This window comes from Felis catus, chromosome B4 (assembly GCF_018350175.1).
Source record: "Felis catus isolate Fca126 chromosome B4, F.catus_Fca126_mat1.0, whole genome shotgun sequence".
In the NCBI taxonomy this organism is placed as follows: Eukaryota; Metazoa; Chordata; class Mammalia; order Carnivora; family Felidae; genus Felis; species Felis catus.
Window position 1 is genome coordinate 59183106 of NC_058374.1, and position 16865 is coordinate 59199970.

General features: G+C 38.1%; 1 protein-coding gene across 21 annotated transcripts in view; it reads right to left on the reverse strand.

Annotated features, from left to right (window-relative positions):
- The window catches only part of LMNTD1 (lamin tail domain containing 1), a 533991-nt gene that overhangs the window by 462490 nt on the left and 54636 nt on the right, over positions 1 to 16865 (reverse strand). For 2 of the 21 annotated variants that reach the window (XM_023256858.2, XM_045061564.1), the window contains one exon: positions 4163 to 4313. The exons of the other annotated variants lie outside the window; for them this stretch is intronic. The gene's annotated coding sequence lies outside the window, so the exon portion shown is untranslated. The remainder of the gene's footprint in view (positions 1 to 4162; positions 4314 to 16865) is intronic. 21 annotated transcript variants of the gene reach the window in all.

Here is a 16865-nt window from a genome sequence, read left to right on the forward strand (position 1 = left end):
ACACACACACACACACACACACACACACACACACAAGTACACACAAATAAGATGTCACATCTTAAGAAATTTTGGAGTACCTCTTAATTTAAGCCTGACCCTTAAAGATTGGTGATCCCTAGGGTTTTGTCTTTGGTCCATCTCTCTACTTACTCTTCATGTTCTCACTGAATGATGATGTTCACTTCAATGGTTTTAACTTCCATCTATATGCTTAGAACTTCTAAATCATTCTAACACTGACCTTGTCTTAAACTTCAAATTCCTATATCCATCTGCTTAATAACATCTATACCTGTATACTTCTTACTTTCCTAAATTCAAAACTTCAAAACCTCATCTCCTCACTCTCTAACTCACACTAACAAAATTGGCTAAATCTTTTCTCTCAGTTATTAGCATTTCCATCTGTTTAGTCATAAGAAAACAAAAACCTAGAGTTTTATTCTAGACCTGGTGTCGGAAAACTACATTCCATGTACATATTTTCATAACTAAAGTTTTACTGGAACACAGCAACACCCATTCATTTATATGTGTTGATGGCTGCCCTTCTACTACAATGGCACAGTGGAGTGAGGTAGAGGCCATATGGCCCACAAAGCCTAAAATATTTGCTATTTGGCCCTTTATTTAAAGAAGTTTGCTGGCTCCTATCTTAGATCATTCCCTCTCTCAGAAGGCAAAAGCTACCTATTTTTTCTTCCTATATATTTCTCAAATTCATTCCTACCACCTCTCAAACTTAGGCTCTCACATGGATGATTGCAACAACCTCCCAACCCCCATCCCTCACCTACTACCAGAATGATACATCTAAAACACACATTTTATTGTTATACTGTTGTGGAAAACTCTTCACAGATCTCTAACATTCTTGCACATCTTGTGAGCAGAGGCATTGAAAGCTTTTATTCCAGATTATCTTTTCAAGAATATTTGTATGGCAAACATCCTTAGAAAATATAGTGTCTCCCTCTAGGAGAGAACAGATTTTTTTGCTGTACACAGTATAATAAAAATAATCTCTTCCCCCAGGGAAAGATTGGGCAAGTTTGCATACATCTTCCTTATAAAATATTGGGGAATTCTGAGCTTTGGGTCTCTTGGCTGTGATGCAAAACCACTATTGCACAATATCCACCTGGGCCCATCTTCCTGTTGCCCCCATGGAAGGAAAACCATATGAATTTGAACCTCACCCTGTCATGAGTAACAAAATCCTTTGTCTCTGACCCAGGAGTCTTGTGTCCAAGCATTTATGAAACTCTAACAGCCTAACTTGTTAGCTTGCAAAGTGATTAAAATCTCAAACCCTTCACAGTCTGTAACATTCAGCCCCTCTCTATTTCTCTCCAATACCTATAGACTGAAGTCCAAGTGCCTTAGCCCTCAGTACTCTGAGTGGATCTGTCCCTCTACCATCCTTCTCTTCATAGTAGTTACTCATGGTCCACAGCTGATCATAGTTCTCCAATTAGCACATCCTATTCTGTATCTTCCCATCTTTCTCACCTTGTCCCTTCTGCTTGAATTGCCTGCTAGTCTCCCCAACCAGAGTTCTTCTTTTCCCCTTTCTCACCTCCGACTTTTTTTAGCCTGCAACCTCCTTTTCATACCATAAACACAGTGCAGGCATTATCCCCATTTGACAGCACCCATTCCTAGGTTAAATTCAGATTCCTTCTTGTGGGTTTCCAGAGCACCCTGAGAACTACTCAATCAGCCCTTACCATATTTGTGAAAGTGTCCATCTGTGTGTCTGTCTCACCCATAAGACCCAGAGTTATTTGAATAAAGAGACAGTATCTTCTTCATCTTGGTATCCCCAGCACCTCATTTGATGCTAGTACCTGTGAATGCTCAGTAAATATTTGTTGAACTGATAAGAACTGAAATACACTAAACTGATTTTATTAACTCTAATGCCCTTACTTCTCACTCAAAGAAAAAAAAAATAATCCTTTTCATTTATATTCTTAAACTGGGAAAATTGGTTTCCTGCTTCCTTTTTAAATGCTATTTTCCTTTTTAGAATATGACTCATTAAGACTTAAGTCCTTCCAGAAGAGGTAAGAATTTAATAAAACATTCTATAGAGGTTTGATATTTCTCTAAATCTAGTTTTATTCCCCAAACCATATTGGATTAGTCAAATGATTCTTGATATAAGTAACTGAAAAGAAAAGCAACCCAATTCTTTAACACTAAGCACTTGAGGATTGTACTGAATGCCAGAGAATATAGGCCATGTGAATAGACTCAGCATTGCCTGAGTACTCTGTCTCCTGGGAAAACCCCCTGATTAGGGCACTGAATTATCAGTTCTAAAGGAAATGTTTTCTAGTCTTTAGTTAACCAGGTGAGACAATGTGTCACACTGGTGCAGGAGGTGGGAAGGATGTCATCATTCTATTGTTCAGGACCATCTCGCATAAAGTGTGTGGTGAGAAATTCATCTTTTGGAAAGCACACAGAGCACTCTGACACCAGGCCTTTTAGAACATCCCCAGCACTTAAAAGTTTACAAATGGTGGACACTGCTTACCATTCCCTTGATTACCCTAGGGAAGGATTTATGCTTTTAAAAACTGAAGAAGAAAGGAAAAGAAAAAAGAAGAGTGGGGAGGAGAAGAAACCATTGTTAGCATCCTAGGTTTTTAAAGGCTTCCTTATACGGTTCTCACTGATGCACATAAAATAATTCCACGCAATGTAGTTTCTCACCTAGAGGCTAGTATTGATATATTGAGGCTTCCAGATAATTCTTACAAACCCAAATGAACCCATCCATCCACAATGTGGTAGGTAGACTAAACACTCACTGCACCATGCATTCCAATCAAGGAATTCTATATCTAATGAAACTTGGCTAAAATATCTTTGAATATTTTATTGGGTACAGTATTTACACACTCTAGGGAAGAATCTTTTCTTACATCTTCCCACTGACTTTTCTGAATAATATAATCGCTGGTCCCTGTGAACCTAGATTAAGAAATTTAACCTGACAATTCAATCAGCCCTACAACTGCTGTCATTAAAATACTAATTTTTTAAAAATTTGGTGGTAGAGGGGCACCGGGTGGCTCACTTGGTTAAACACCTAACTTTGGCTCAGGTCATGATCTCACGGTTCATGAGTTGGAGCCCCACATCAGGCTCTCTGCTGTCTGCACAGAGCCTGCTTCAGATCCTCTGTTTCCCTCTCTCTCTACCCTCCCCTGCTCTCTCTCTCTCCCAAAAATAAAAAATAAAAATAAAATAAATAAAAACGTGGTGGTTTTTTAAAAGGGACACGGTCTGCCTTCACCTCAAGCTACATTACAAAACCAAAAATATGCCCCCTCCCTAGTTAAAAGGCAGGGCTCTAGCCTAAGTGTAAATCCACATTGCATCAGGACAACCCTTCACAACAACTAGCTTGTCCTTTTCTGAATCCTTTGCTTACTACCAATGGTAAGTGTAATGCATCAAATTACCTAAATATAATCCACCAAAGTATTAATGAATTAATGACTTAAGACATATATTTTGACTTCATATAAGTGGGAATGATTTCAGGATTTGAAATATCTTGTTGAAACATTTGGCTATAAAAATAACAGATATATTTAGCATAAGAAACTATTTCTTATCATCTTACTAATACTTTGATATTGGAGAAAAAGTCTAAAAGTTCCTAGTCTTTTTTGCTTTCTTATAAAATCTATGGTTAGTATGTCTTTTTTAAGACAGCAGGAAAAAAACTTTAAATAAGCTATGGCAAAATTAAGTTTATTGTTTATTTTAAAAGACATTGGTAGTGACATTTACATATACGCAAGATGTTTTTGTCTATTTCCTAAAATAAAAATTTTATGAAAGAAAAAGGTCAGGATTTTGAGAACTAATCAATGCACTTAAAATGCTAAGCGTAACAGATGCTCGGTAGGGAAATACGTTCAAAATAGCTAGAAAGTAGCTCTCCAATAATGTTGACAATGCAAGATTATTGCAATATTTGCAAAAGAGAATTGCAACAAAAGAAGACTTGCATATTTAATTCATTAGCTTTAATTTCTCCCTGAATATCAAGGGATTAAATTCATTTGCATCAGGCTTTGGTGTTAATCCGAAGAATTTATTAGCTCCTCTGCAGCATTGTTTTAACAGTACTTACTGTTTTCTTTCTAGATGTTCTGAGATTTTAACCTCGTAGGTTCCAGGAAGTTTCAGCAGAATATCAAGGTAAAATCACCATTCTTTCAGGCTTGGACTCCTGGGGCAGCTACAGCCAGGTTTGTTGTGGGTTGTCCCAGGCAGCAGCTGTGCTGTTACAAGGGAATGTTCTCCATTTAACTGGGCATGGTCTACTGCGTTAGTTATATGAGTAAATAACAGGCAAGGGTGTATTGTATGAAAGTCTGTGCTTGACTGGCTCAAGTATGCTTATTATAATAGATCTTAAAATATTCAGACGACATATGCTTACAAAAGCATGGTGGTAATTATAAAATCTATGGTCTATTGTGCCGATCACTACCTATCTTCCTGACTACCATCTTTGTTCTAAGAAGGATGACCATTTTAAGATAAAAGTTCCAGGTCTGTAGGATGCATGATGTGAAAAACTGTTTTCATGATTGTTTATCAATTCTACTCTCTTAGAGACACTAATTTTCTGACTCGTCACAGCTTTTTTATTTTTCCCTGTAAAAGAGTTCTACCATATTGTACATTAAGCTTTCATTATGTTGATGTTTTTCACAGTTTTATTTTACATTTAACTTCCTATCATTGTTGTATCCTTGAGTTGTTGGTTTGCATGACAGCATTTACTCCAGTACAGATAAGAAGCACATGCATTTCATCACTCCTGAGAAGTAAGGTTTTAATGACAATGGTAATTCCAAAGCAAGGATTTCAAAACTTACAAATGACCTAATGGCACTAGAAAAATATTCTATTTATAGCCCATGCTGCATAAAACAATTTGGTATTTATTTCTCTTTCTTATGACAGGGAAATGAGCCCCTTGTTTATTATAAGAAAAACAGTAGCTGTCTATAATTAAAGACCATATTTCTTCATTCAAACCTGAAACATCGAAATTGATAACTCTTAAATAAAAAATTCCAGCTACTGCCCACCCTTTAAAAAAAATTTCTTCACATAAGTGGCATGATTTAAGATTGGCTCATTTCTGTCCAGTTTGCTTGCAATATTCAAAAGCAGCAATAATATTTGCTTTCTTAATTGCAAAGGACTGCATCCAGGTATTGTCCTCAAAATCATCAAATCTGTTTATGCAGATTTATCTGTCTAGGTTCTTGCCTCTAAATGCATTTGAATCAGAGCTACTCATAGTACTGACATATTTTATATTTGCAGATTAGATTACTCTGCTGTGCTGTTAAAAATTCATCTTCAGTAAAATGAGATTGGATGATTTCTAATCTTCTATGTTCAAACTTTCTATGTTGTTGAATTCTCCAAGGAAATGGGAATCATTTCCTATGGTAGTATATTTTATGGTTTACAAGCCTCAAAATGTGGAGTTCTTTCTTAATCATTTCTGCAGTAATGACTGAGGCCTTTTGCTGTCATTTACATAGGAAATGTAGTTGGTATTGGGACCCAAGAGAGCACAAGTTGAGACAAGTACAAACAAATTGAAAGAGAAACACTAGCAATGTCCTAAGAAGCAGAAACTTTCTAATTCTCTGTTGTTATTAAATTAAAAGTGATATGAACTAATGAAAGCAGCAAATCTAGGTGCAACGTGAATATGGGATTAAAAACATACAAAGGGGAAAATAAGAAGGCCTTCCATCAAGGTTGCAATATGATGAGATATCACCATTTTCAGAAGCTGAACTTCCAAAGAAACACACAGTCCCACTGGTGTTTTCACAGAAAGTTGTTTTGGGAAAGAAGGAAAAAGAAAACTGTCAATATTCTAGCAATAACTGAGGTTCCTGTGTTATGTACACAGGAGATTCAACTGAACAGGAGGATGAATGAGAGAATAGAGGTTTTCATACCTATATATACATACATTAGCTTAAAAAATTAACAGATTCATTATCCAGTTTTTTGTATTATTTTCATAGTTTTATTATAAATATAAATACATGTGAGATATATTCTCCCAGATGTACACCAAATTCTTCGTGGTGACTACTTCTGGGAAATGACTTTGTGGAGTGAGAAATGGTGGAGGACCTCCACTTTTTAATTTGTAGAATTCAGTATTATTTTTTTCTGTGCATGTATTTTATGCAGTAAAATGTATATCTCTTTCCTTTGAAATTCATAAATAGAAGCTATCATATATCCTGGAGTTAAAAAACAAAAACAAACCTATCCTGGCCATCCATACTAAGAATTAATTTGTGCTGAGCTAAACCCTTGTGACAAGTTTAATAACTAAGACTTCTCAACTTTAGTTATTTAGTGGCTATTTTCTCTAGAACAAATTATTTTAAAGTGAAATTCTAATGTACTATGGGCAGGCAGTATATTGTTTCTAATGTTACTGCCCTTTTTTATTAATAAAAATGCAGCCCAGCATTAAACTTAATCACTGCCTGCCAGGGGATACATAATCACAATACAGGGTTTACCAATTTCCCCAAGAGCTTGCTATAGGCAGGCTGCCTCAGGGATTTCTTTCACTTTCCATGTTTGCATTTCCCGTAGGATACAAGTGATAGAAAATACACATATGTGGACACACAATCTAAAGGACTCACAGTTCATAATATTCCGGTTATAGGGTGAGCCAGAGATTAAGCTGCTGTAAGCAGTGGCTTCTATTTTGACACTCCCTCCTAAATCCTGTCACCTCTCAAAAATAATCATCACGTCTTCTGTTTTGGTGCCAGCCATAGCCCTGGTCATTTCATATACATCTCATATAAACTATATCTAAAATGTAATTCACTGGACTCTCATCCTTTGTGAAATGTTGCAGGTAGGATTTTCTAGGAAATAGATTCTAAAACAGAAGTTTGCACACAGGATGTTACAGGATGTGTTCATGGGGGTCAACATCTATACAAATGTGAAGGAAGTCAGATTGCACAGAGAAAGCAATTGGGCTGCATGGAAGTTCCAACAGAGGCTCATTCAATCCTATGGTGACCTCTGCAACTAGAATGGCCATGTAAAATTGTCCCAAGTTAGAGCAAGGTTAGACATTAGTCTCCTGAGTAGACTAGTCTTTAGATGCAGGCAGGGGCAGTACATTGGGAAAAATGGCTCTTTTCAGCCCAGCACTGTCACCAGAGAAGGGATACTCAGCTGTAAGAAGTCTGCCATCATACTCCCAACAGCTGGAGGAATTAGTGCTTCCATCCAGAAGGGTGGAGCTGAGCAATGCTCCACAGGGGCCAGCACATTAAATATACCAACCTCTTTCTAAAATAGCAGTTGGCACTTACCAGAATAAATCATTTAACTGAGACTCTTCTGTTTGGTTCATTTGTACACTCTTTTTTTCTTTTTAATGTTTGTTTATTTTTGAGAGAGAGAGCGAGCGTGAGCGGGGGAGGGCAGATAGAGAGGGAGACACAGAATCTGAAGCAGGCTCCAGGCTCTGAGCTGTCAGCACAGAGCTAGATGAGGGGCTCGAACTCACGAACTACAAGATCATGACCTGAGACAAAGTTGGATGCTTAACCAACTGAGCCACCCAGACACCCCCTTTTGTACACTCTTAATATGGACCATACATAAATATTCTCTAGTTTATTTATTCATTAATTCATTCAGTTTGTTTCAATCCAATAACTAGGTATTGAGTACCTACAATATGCCAAGTATTTCTTAGCTCTGGTGATACAGAAATGGATATGGCATAGTTCAGAAGAATGATCGTCATGTTATAAAATATTTACTGAATTTTTACCACATGCCAGGTTCTGTGAATTTCATTTAATTCTCTAACAACCTTGTAAATTACATTCTATTTTTATCCCTATTTTTCAGTTGGGAGGACTCATGATTAGGGGGGTTTAGTAATTGTTCCAAGGTCATTCTGCTAATATGGTTTGGAAGAGGGTTTAAACCCCAATAGAATAACTTCAGAACTGGAGCTCCTAACCAAAAAGCCTGGAGAGTTGGAGAAAACATCCTGAAGGATGTAATACTGAGAGCAATTTGGGTGATGATTAGGATTATCAAGGTTAAACTGCATTCTCGGCAGAGAGCTGCCACTAACAAAACAAAGAAGTGAAGTGGAACCACAAGCAGTGCAAGATTACTAGAGCATAAAAGTGCAAGGCAGGGAGTGGCAGGAGGTGAAATGGAGGTGGAGATAGGGGCCAGGTCACAGTGAGCCTACTATGCCATGCTAAAGCTTAATCCTGAAGAACAGGAAACCATCCAAGTGTTTAAAATAAGGAAAAAGAAAGTATAGAATTTGTGCCTCCAAAGATTTCTCGCTTTGGTGGAGGACTCAGGGTGCAGTGACATGCTGAAGACATGTGAATTAGTTGTGGAGGAACTGGCTGGGCAGTTGGATATTTGAACCTGAAGTGCAGATGAGGGTGAGGGCTAGATATAGTTTAGTAACTTATCAGAATGTAAGTAGTAATTAAAACCATAGGGTTAATATGATATTATGGGAGTTTTCTACATTGAGTGTTGAAAATAAGAACAGGAGACTGAGTACCAAATCTTATGGAAGGGTAAGCAGAGAAGAGTTTACAAAGGGCTGGAGACAGGGGAAGTGCCCAGTATCAGTGAGAGAGAGACAGCAAGAACCTTACAAGAGCTTTGCAATGAAAAGAATAGTCCCCAGTGCCAGAGGCATAGGATAAATCAGATAATTTTAGTGCTGGAAAGTGCTATTGGGGTTTGGCAATATGTGAGCCATTGGTGACTTTGCCAAGAGCACCTCTTGGAAGTGAAGATGGTAGGAGCCTTATTGCCCTGAGTTGGCAAGATGAATGGAAAATAAAAGGGTAGAACTTAACGTGATGTTGATAATTCATTCAACAAGGGAGAAAGGAAATGAACACAAAATGGGGACCCAATGTCAGAGGGACATTGCTTTAAAAAAAATCCCTACACTCAGAGAAATACAAATCAAAACTACAATGAGATGCCACTTCACACCTGTCAGAATAGCTAAAATTAACAACAAGTGTTAGTGATGATGCAGAAAAATTGTTAGTGGGAATGCAAACTGGTGCAGCCACTCTGGAAAACAGTATGGAGTTTCCTCAAAAAGTTAAAAATATAACTACCTTAGATCCAGCGATTGCACTACTAGGTATTTACCTAAAGGATACAAATATACAAATTTGAATGGGCACATGTACCTCAATGCTTGTAGCAGCATTAACAATACCAAAGTATAGAAAGAGCCCAAATGTCTACCAACTGATGAATGCATAAAGAAGATATAGTATACATACACAATGGAATATTATTTGGCCATCAAAAGAAATGAAATCTTGCCATTTTCAAAGAATTAGATGGAGCTAGAGTACATTATGCTAGGCAAAATAAGTCAGGCAGGGAAGAAAAATACCATATAATTTCAGTCTTATGTGGAATTTAAGAAACAAAACAGATGAACATATGGGAAGGGGGAATAAAGAGAGAGGGAAACAAACCATAAGAGACTCTTTATGATAGAGAACAAATTGAGGGTTGCTGGAGGGGAGTTGGGTGGGGGGAATGGGCTAAATGGGTGATGGGCATTACGGAGGACACTTGTGTTGAACACTGGGTGTTATATGTAAGTGATGAATCACTAAATTCTACTCCTGAAAACAATATTATACAATATGTTAAGTAGCTAGAATTTAAGTAAAAATTTGAAAAAAATAAAAATAATCAATCAATCAATCCCTAGACAACTAACAACTAGACAATCCCTAGACAATCCCTAGACAACTTCCTAGTCAGATGCTAGGAAGACAGAAATTACTGAGATCTCGTCCCTCCCTTCAAGGGATTCATAATTTAGTGCAGGAGATAGAAACACAAACAGCTACAGTAAAATGTGATGACAGTGGAAACAGCAGTATGATAAGAGAACAGCAGGAAGAGGCAAAAGACCTCGAATTTGCTTAGAGTTCAAGGAAGTAAGTGAATTAGCCGAAGATCAACAGATAATCGGCAGAAAATTGAACAGCTGTGGAACAGCATGGAGGAGGAGTGTAAAAGACGGGCATCATTTATTGAAATGAACGCTCAGTGTAGATGAGTACAAGACACTGGTGGAAGCAAGAGATGATGCTAGAAAGGTAAAACTGAGTTCAAATCACAACACACTTTGTTTACCACATTAAAGAGTTGGGCTTATTCTGCTAAGTGACTGAGAAGCTTACTGAAGAGCTTTAAGCAGTCCAAGTAATATGAAAAATTGTTTTAAAAGCTGGTAAGAGAGAAGAGGGTGGCTTTGGAAGAAGCAACTCAGGAGTTAGGAAGACCAGTTATGAGACCACCGCCATTTATGATGAGGGAGTGACTAATATAGCAAGGATGGTAATGAAGAGGAGGGACAGATCTGAAAAAAAAAAGAAATAGAATTAATAGAATATGATTATGCTGATTTGGGGCAGGAGAAGGAAAGGAACAACAAAAAGATCATTCCAGATTTCTGAATTGGTGGCTGGATAGATGTCACTAGAATTAACTGAAACAGGGATGCCTATGTCAGCCATTGGGTGGCTCAGTCAGATGGGCAAGTAACTCTTGATTTCAGCTCAGGTCATGATCTTACAGTCATTGGATAGAGCCCTACATCAGGTTCTGTGCTGAAAGCTCAGAGCCTGCTTGGGATTCTCTCTTTCCCTCTCACTCTGCCCCTCCTCCCCTCACATGCACATTATCTCTATGTATATCAAAAGAACACAAATAAACATTTGTTTTAGACCCTCGAGAAAGTTAGGATAGAAGGAGCACACTTAAACATCATAAAAGCCATTTATGAAAAGCCCACAGCTAATATCATCCTCAATGGGGAAAAACTGAGAGCTTTCTCCCTGAGATCAGGAACACGACAGGGATGTCCACTCTCACCGCTGTTGTTTAACACAGTGTTGGAAGTGCTAGCATCAGCAATCAGACAACAGAAGGAAATCAAAGGCATCAAAATTGGCAAAGATGAAGTCAAGCTTTCACTTTTTGCAGATGACATGACACTATACATGGAAAACCCAATAGACCCCACCAAAAGTCTGCTAGAACTGATACATGAATTCAGCAAAGTCACAGGTTACAAAATCAATGTACAGAAATCAGTTGCATTTTTATACACCAATAATGAAGCAACAGAAAGACAAATAAAGAAACTGATCCCATTCACAATTGCACCAAGAATCATAAAATACCTCAGAATAAACCTAACCAAAGATGTAAAAGATCTGTATGCTGAAAACTATAGAAAGATTATGAAGGAAATTGAAGAAGATACAAAGAAATAGAAAAATATTCCATGATCATGGATTGGAAGAATAAATATCGTTAAAATGTCAATACTACCCAAAGCAAGCTACACATTCAATGCAATCCCAATCAAAATTGCACCAGCATTCTTCTTGAAACTAGAACAAGCAATCCTAAAATTTGTATGGAACCACAAAAGATCCCAAATAGCCAAAGTAATACTGAAGAAGAAAACCAAGTGGGAAGCATCACAATCCCAGACTTTAGCCTCTACCACAAAGCTATAATCATCAAGACAGTATGGCATTGGCACAAAAACAGACACATAGACCAATGGAATAGAACAGAGACTCCAGAATTGGACCCACAAATGTATGGCCAACTAATCTTTGACAAAGCTGGAAAATTGACAGTCTCTTCAACAAATGGTGCTGGGAGAACTGGACAGCAACATGCAGAAGAATGAAACTAGGCCACTTTCTTACACCATGAACAAAAATAAACTCAAAATGGATGAAGGACCTGAATGTGAAACAGGAAACCATCAAAACCCTAGAAGAGAAAGCAGGAAAAAACCTCTCTGACCTCAGCTGCAGCAATTTCTTACTCGTCACATCTCCAAAGGCAAGGGAATTAAAAGCAAAAATGAACTATTGGGACCTCATGAAGATAAAAAGCTTCTGCACTGCAAAGGAAACAGTCAACAATACTAAAAGGCAACCGACGGAATGGGAAAAGATATTTGCAAATGACATATTGGATAAAGGGCTAGTATCCAAAATCTATAAAGAACTCATCAAACTCCATACCCAAAAAAACAAATAATCCAGTGAAGAAATGGGCAGAAGACATGAATAGACACTTTTCTAAAGAAGACAACCAGATGGCCAACAGGCACATGAAAAGATGCTCAACGTCATTCTTCATCAGATAAACACAAATCAAAACCACACTCAGATACCACATCACACTGGTCAGAGTGGCTAAAATGAACAAATCAGCAGACTATAGATGCTGGAGAGGAGGTGGAGAAACAGGAATCCTCTTGCACTGCTGGTGGGAATGCAAACTGGTGCAGCCGCTCTGGAAAACAGTGTAGAGGTTCCTCAAAAAATTAAAAATAGATCTACCCTATGATCCAGCAATAGCACTGCTAGGAATTTACCCAAGGGATATAGGAGTGCTGGTGCATAGGGGCACTTGTACCCCTGTTTATACCAGCTCTTTCAACATAGCCAAATTATGGAAAGAGCTTAAATGTCCATCAACTGATGAATGGATAAAGAAATTATGGTTTATATACACAATGGAATACTACTTGGCTAAAGAAGATGTGGTTTGGAAGGGGAAGTCAAGATGGTGGAACAGCATGAAAGTTTTTTGTGTGTCTCGCATCCATGAAACACAGCCAGACCAACATTAAACCATCCTTCAAACCTAGAAAACTGATTGGAGGATTAACACAACAATCTGTGCAACCTGAACGACAGAATTCAACAGGTACGCAGCGCAGAGGTGAACTTGGGGAGTGAGAAGCCGCAGCAGACAGGGAGCTGCTTTTGCAGGTGGAGAGCAGACAGAGACAGGGGCGGGAGGAGAATACGGGAAAAGCACCCCTCCCCAAAAGCAGCTGGAGAGAAACTGAAAAATTGGAAACAGCCACAGGAGCTAAACTAAAAAGGGAGAAAGGAGAAAGGAGAGGGTTTAAACTCCATTAAGACTGTAAACAAGGGGAGAGCAAAGGCTGCAACTCCACAGCTCAATACCTGGCGGTGCTCTGGTGGGAAAGGCGAATCCCCAGGAGCAGAATGGGGTCCGGGAGGTTCTCAGGCCACAGGGGGAAAAGCAGTTCCATTGCTGGAAGGACATTTGGTAGAGACTATTGAAGCCACCTGGTCCCAGCAGACCCCAGAGAATGGCCACATTCACTGGTGCTGGAACAAGGTCGTTAAGGGTGAAGACTGGTGCCAGACGCGTGTTGTGATTTTCCGTAATTCCTGAAACGCTGCTGCTACCCTATCTCACAAACTTTTTCTGGGGCAGGCTGGCACCTGGCCGCAGTCTTGGGGCACTGGCAGCAGCAGGGTCCATTAAGCATTCCTGGGTGCATCCAACATTCAGCCACTGCTCGGTGAGACCCTCCTGCAGAGGGGAGTAATGCGTCAAAGCCCCAGTCTTTCAGAAGTAAGGGACCGGGGAAAACAACCGCATCTGAGACAAAACTAGGGAGAGAGGTACTGCGTGGGGCTTGGTGATGGACAGTGAAAAAGTGGGGAGTGTTTGAAAGCTGAAGACAGAGGACAGGTGCGCGATTGCTGATTGGGGAGAACAGAGTTCTGATACTAGAGACTAGGTAGCTGGTGACGCCATTTTCACCACTCCCATGCATGCGCATATGCACGTACAAGCACCACAACACTCCATCCCAGTAGGCTAGCAGTGCCATATAGTGGAGAACAGAGCAGTTACACTGAGCCCCACCCAACTGGGCCAACCTCCCTCTTCAAGAACACAAGTCTCACCACCTGCTTAGTTCCTAGACTATAAAGCACTTCATAGTCTGATTTCTAGGGGAAAACGAAGTAATTTCAGTCCTATTTCAATCTGTTAGCAGGTCCATCTATTCAATTTTCTTTTTTTTTCTCTTTTTCATTTCTTTTCCTTGAATACACAAAGAGAAAATAATCACTTTTATTTTCAATCTTTATTAAAAGTATTTTTCTTTAATTTTTTTCTACTATATTCTTTAATTTTGTGTAAATTTTTTCAAATTCTATTTTACTTTCATCATTTCATTTTAGTCTACTTCAGTGTATTCATTTTTTTCAAATTCTGAAACGATTTCCATTTTTTTATTCCCCCTTTTTTTCTCTAATCTGTCAAACCACTTTCAACACCCAGACCAAAACATACCTAGGATCTAGCATCATTTATTCAATTTTATGTGTGTGTTTTTCATTTTTTCATTTTAATATTTTTTAATTTTAATTTTTTTAATTTTAATTTTTCTACATTAATTCGCTTTCTCCCTTCAAAATGACAAAATGAAGGAAGTCACCCCAAAAGAAAAAGCACGAAGAAACGACAGCTAGGGATTTAACCAACACAGATACAATCAAAATGTCTGACCCAGAATTTAGAATCACGATAATAAGAATACCAGCTGGAGTTGAAAATAGACTAGAATCCCTTTCTGTGGAGATAAAAGAACTAAAAACTAGTCAGGATGAAATAAAAAATACTATAACTGAGTTGCAATCATGGATGGATGCCGCGGCAGCAAGGATGAATGAGGCAGAACAGAGAATCAGCGATATAAAGGACAAAATTATGGAGAATAATGAAGCAGGAAAAAAAAAGGACATTAAGGCAAAAGAGCACAATTTGAAAATTAGAGACATCAGTGACTCATTAAAAATGAACAACATCAGAATCATAGAGGTCCCAGAAGAGGAAGAGAAATAGGGTAGAAGGGTTATGTGAGCAAATCATAGAGAAGACTTTCCTAACCTGGGGAAAGACACAGACATCAAAATCCAGGAAGCAGAGGACCCCCATTAGATTCAACAAAAACCAACCATCAACAAGGCACGTCAGTCAAATTCACAAAATACTCAGGAAAGGAGAGGATCATGAAAGCAGCAAGGGAAAAAAAGTCCCTAACCTACAAGGGAAGACGGATCAGGTTTGCAGCAGACCTATCCACAGAAACTTGGCAGGCCAGAAAGGAGTGGCAGGATATATTCAATATGCTGAATCAGAAAAATATGCAGCCAAGAATTCTTTATCCAGCAAGGCTATCATTCAAATTAGAAGGAGAGATAAAAAGTTTCCCACACAAACAAAAATTAAAGGAGTCTGTGACCACTAAACCAGACCTGAAAGAAATTTTAAGGGACTCTCTGAGGGGAGAAAAGATGAACATATAAACAAACAAACAAATAAATAAATACCAAAAGCAACAAAGATTAGAAAGGACCAGAGAACACTACCAGAAACTCCAGTTCTACAAGCATCATAATGGCAATAAATTCCTATCTTTCAATACTCACTCTAAACTTCAATGGACTCAATGTTCCAATTAAAGACATAGGGTAATAGAATGGATAAGAAAATAAGATCCATCTATATACTGTTTACAAGAGACCCACTTTAGACCTAAAGACACCTTCAGATTGAAACTAAGGGGATGGAGAACCATCTATCATGCCAATGGTCAACAGAAGAAAGCTGGAGTAGCCATACTTATATCAGACAATCTAAACTTTAAAATAAAGACTGTATCAAGAGATGAAGAAGGGCATTATGTCATAATCAAAGGGTCTATCCACCAAGAAGTCCTAATAATTGTAAACATTTATGCACCAAATGTGGTAGAACCCAAATACATAAATCAATTAATCACAAATATAGAGAAACTGATTGATAGTAATACCATAATAGTAGGAGACTTCAACACCACACTCACAACAATGGACAGATCATCTAATCAAAAAATCAACAAGGAAACAATGACTTTGAATGACACACTGGACCAGAAGGACTTAACAGATATATTCATAACATTTCATCCTAAAGCAGCAGAATATACATTCTTCTCCAGTGCACATGGAACGTTCTCCAGAATAGACCATATACTGGGACATAAATCAGCCCTCAACAAGTACAAAAAGATCAAGATCATACCGTGCATATTTTCAGACCACAACGCTAAGAAAATCGAAATGAACAACCAGAAAAAATTTGGAAATGTAACAAATACTTGGAGACTGAAGAATATGCTACCAAAGAATGAATGGGCTAACCAAGAAGTTAAAAACGAAATTTAAAAGTACATGGAAGCCAATGAAAATGATAACACCACAACCCAAAACCTCTGGGACACAGCAAAGGCGGTCATAAGAGGAAAGTATATAGCAATCCAGGCCTTCCTAAAGAGGGAAGAAAGATCTCAGATACACAACCTACTCTTATGCCTTAAGGAGCTGGAAAAAGAACAGCAAATAAAACCCTAAACCAGCAGAAGACAGGAAATAATAAAGATTAGAGCAGAAATTAATGCTATCAAAACCAAAAAAACAGTAGGACAGATTACTGAAACCAGAAGCTAGTTCTTTGAAAGAATTAACAAAATTGATAAACCACTAGCCAGTTTGATCAAAAAGAAAAAGGAAAGAACCCAAATAAATAAAATCAAGAATGAAAGAGGAAAGATCACAACCAACACAGCAGAAATAAAAGCAATAATAAGAGAATATTATGAGCAATTACATGCCAATAAAATGGGCAATGTGGAAGAAATGGACAAATTCCTAGAAACATACACACTACCAAACCTGAAACAAGAAGGAATAGAAAATTTGAACAGACCCATACCCAGTAAGGAAATTGAATTAGTAATCAAAAATCTCCCAAAAAACAAGAGTCCAGGGCCAGATGGCTTTCCAGGGGAATTCTACCAAACATTTAAGGAAGAG